Here is a 4,268-nt window from a genome sequence, read left to right as displayed (position 1 = left end):
TATACATAGAAAAAGCTTACAGTCAATCAAGTGTTATCATTTATAGGTGCCCAAACATTAAATAAAAATTATAATATTTCCTAATAGATTTTTAAGATGCTTGAAATTCCTGTGCTTATTGTTATTTTCTAAATTGTGAAGGATTTTAAATATCATCTATATCACTGTAATTTTAGTCCTACCAAGCACAGTGTGTTGAATATTTTATGTACACAATATAAATATGCTGAATGAATGAATATACTATAGTAATACATCATAGTCTCTAAATCCAGCTCTTGTGTCATTATTAAAACTGTGTATTCCATAATTTTATCTGAATCACTGATAAAAACAAGTACAAGTGTGAATCACCAATACATTGAAACCAATTACTCTAATAGGAGATCAAGTTGCAAAGATGGGAGACAATGTCCTTTCTTATTTTGGATGAGGAAAAAGAAAAAAGCCCAGAGTTTGAGTGTTATTGGGAGAACCAAACCAAGCACAGGGCCTTAAACAGTCAAAAGTGTGAAATAGAAGTGGTCTTGAGAACACTTTTTTTTGTTTACTTTTGTTTTTTATTTTTACTTATTGTTAGCCATGTGTCTCTGTCTCTCATGCCAAGTGTGAAAATGGATGATATTAGGAGATGCCATGACCCAGGTCCTCCCTTGCAAAGTAAACATTAGTTAGAAACATGTTAGTTTATGAATGAATCCACCTGAGAAACAGTTCCGACTACTATAAACCATCAATTATTTTTGACTGCCAGGTTACTATTTTCCTGTAAGAACTGTGAAACATGAGTGGAAATTTTCTCCCCAAAAAGAATCTATTCAAAGGATAGTTGTATTTCCATTTATCTTACTGTATGCTTTCTCTTCGAAGTATATTACTGTAGATAATATCAACATTACTCTGTAAACTGACACTTTCATGCAGACTTTTAAAATGTGCTGAATTTATACCTATTATTAGTGAAAGACAATGTATAATCATCCAGCTTCATTCCATAACACATTTTAAAAGCTCTTAGAAAGACTGGAACATAATCAAATTAGAGATTACATCAATACAAATCAACTATCTATGTCTTCTCATTCTAACGTAAAGAAAGCTGGCAGACCTAGCAGTAACCTTATTCCAACTCACAATGAACTTCATTATATATGCTAAAGAAAATCTCTATAACAGTAGGGAACTTTGTTGCAATGATTTGGCATGGTTGACTAAACTCACAAGAGGAAATATGTACAGAGGTTTAGAGATTAGATTCAAATGAATTTTTTTGTGCTAATTGAATCGAACCATCATACCAAAGCTGAGACACACTTTAGTACTTCTATATTAAACCAGCCATGGCACAGACACAAATAAGGTATGATATAGTTATTGCAGGCCACTATTCTCCAAACTTTGATTTAGGGTTGTCAATGCTCTGCCTAACTTACTGTTCTCTCTCTATTAACAATATATGTATTGGAAAAAGTCACTAACAGTGACTTAGTTTGTTTGAATTAAATCAATTAAACTCAAATATAAATTTTTGTGACAATGAGAATGGTATAACCAAAGAAAGAATATTTACAAGTCACTAAAGAATAACAATTACAATATAGTTTGAATTCTACCCGTGATCAGTTTTATGATCTTTGGGAACCCAAGGGTTCTCTGAGCTTATTTTCTCATTCAGAAAATTAGAAGAAATGGACTTGCTACTAAAAGTATGGTCTTTAGAACAGCAATATTGGCATTATCTGGGAAGTTCATAAAAATATAATCTTAGGTCTTCTTCCCTTGACCTACTAAATTAAACATGCATGTAAACAAAATCTTCATGAGCTGAATGCCCTTTGAAAAACATTGGCCTAGAAGACTGTAGTGCTGTCTATCTCTACCTCTTGCCTGAGCAAAAGTTCTAATATGAGCAGCAAAAAGGTTATCAGAGCCAGAATTACTTCTACTATAAATGCTACTAAATATTAGGCCCATTTATTGATTTTTCATAAAATCATCCTTAGAAATCAGTTAAAACAATAACTCAAGCAATTAAATGTATTTCTCTTGTACACTAAAACAGCTTTAACTTTTAGAAATTTGACCAGTACTTATAGTCAATTAGTTATATTTTGTTGTTCATTATATAAGGATCTGTTAACTCTTTCTAGGAATGAAGACACTTTGCTATATTATCCAATCTTTGCTGTATGAAATATATGACAAGTGGAAAACAGGATTAACTTCTATTAACTATTCTATAATAATTCACTCTGCCACAAAAGGTGGAAAACACATAATTATAAGTGTTGCTTAATACGTAAATTTAAACATAAAGGTAGAATTTAATGGTGATATTACCTGTTTTTTTCTATAGCTACCTTAATTATAGATGAACATAAACTGAAACTCATGAATTCATACATATATCTAACTTAATATTTTGCATGTAGATTAAATCCAAATTATTATTTTTTGCTTCTCAATCTTATACATTTAAACTTGTATAATTCAATTGCCAAAGTTACACAAATTTATAAGTACATTTTAAAAATTGAATATTAACATCAGACTTTGTATTTAATTTTAACACAAAGTAATGAAACATGCTGATAATGTTTATTTTGCTGTTTAAATCCATATTCGGATATCAAAAAGAAAATTTTCTTAGATAAATTCCCAGATTACAAGCATTTCTTCAAATAATTACATGAGAATTGAGCATTAAAATAGACTTATTTTTAAAGATACCTGAACATCTTTTAGGGGTTTAATGCTTTTTTAATATTAAAATATCCTATCAAATTAATAATTTTGCCCATGTGAGGAGTTACCTAGGAGTAGATAACATGATTCATACATAGTTTTAAATGAAAGTTGTTGATACTGTAACAACAACAACAAAAAAAATCAAGCAAAGTAACTCTATCTTGAGTTATTCTGAGTTACCAATCATCCCTGCCAGATAATAGTTTCCTATCAAGGTTAATGAAAATTGAAATAAAATAAAGGCTATACTGATATCCCAATTACTTAGGGTATAAGAGTTTATGTTTTTCACCCTTTTAAAAAGTAAAAATGCTTCATAGGAGCCCTAGGCTAATAAGTATGATCAGAAAAAAGGCCCTAATTCTGGAAAACGATGTAGTTTTTAGACTTTCAAGCTTCTGAAAGCAGTGTTGCATGCTGTAGTCACTCAAAAGATCACATTTTAACCTTTACATGGTGAAATTATCCCATGAGACAGTCAGGAGTATTTGTTTCTGAAAAAAATGTATGTAGTTCAAAATAATTGCTTGATGACATGGAGTGATGAATTGTAATTTCCTATTCTCCTTTTATCTACTACGTCTCTGTTCTCTTCAGATATTCATCCTAACCTCTGGATTTCCTTAGATTCTCCAGCCTGTATAAATAAACCCATCCCTCCCCCACATTCTTATTTATCAACTCTCCCTTTTCCTCTCCTTTCATTTTTCCCAGTGCTGCATGAAAAATTCAACCATTTTATTGTAAAATAATGATTGCTACTGCCCTATATCAATTTCAATTTTCTCCCACCTGATCTTGAAGAATAATCCTTGTTGCTTCAGTTTCTACTCACTCTAAACCATGTTCTAGAAAGCAGCAAGAGTTTCCTTTCTAAAACTAATATTTGGTCATATCAGGCCCCTTACCAAACCTTTAGAACTTTTCTAATACAAACTCCCTTGCATTACATTCAAGATCTTTCACTATCTGAAAGCAAACTAGCCTTCCAGATTTCAGTTGCAGTGTGTTTCCTTATGTTCTAATTGCAGCAAAAGCTCATGGTTTTCTTTTTTCTTTTTTTTTAAAAATGTTTTAATTGTTTTATTTTTTAGGTGAGGCAGCCCTTGGTTGACCTCACAGATTACAAAGATCTTGTCAGTTTACAATTCCTTATTTTATTATTATTTTTATTTTTTATTTTATTTTTTACACCTACAACACCTGGTCTTCCTAGGTGGTCTCCCATCTAAGTAATAACCAGGCCCGGCCCTGCTTAACTTCCGAGATCAGACAGAATTGGGCTTATTCAGGGTAGCATGACTGTAGGCTCATGGTTTTCTTGAGTAAGACTTACATTCATATACCTCTATTCCTTTACTTGTGTTTTCTCTGTTTACATTGTCACTCACTTTGCTTAACCCTACTAATTATGCTTTATTGCAAGTTCTTCACATGTTTATTTCTTCTGTTAGTGATATATGAGCTTACTTATTTTTATTTATTTATTTGTTTGTTTAATCTTCATGCATCTACTACAA

The 4,268-nt window shown here is 31.2% G+C and overlaps 1 pseudogene; it reads right to left on the bottom strand.

The window, feature by feature from the left end:
* Positions 1-3,939: 3,939 nt before the first annotated feature.
* On the bottom strand, positions 3,940-4,058 carry LOC120612621 (uncharacterized; annotated as a pseudogene).
* Positions 4,059-4,268: the final 210 nt, after the last annotated feature.

This window comes from Pteropus medius, unplaced genomic scaffold (genome assembly GCF_902729225.1).
Source record: "Pteropus medius unplaced genomic scaffold, Ma_sr-lr_union100, whole genome shotgun sequence".
Taxonomy (NCBI): Eukaryota; Metazoa; Chordata; class Mammalia; order Chiroptera; family Pteropodidae; genus Pteropus; species Pteropus medius.
The sequence above is the reverse complement of the archived record's forward strand: the minus strand, read 5'-3'. Positions and strand labels throughout refer to the sequence as shown.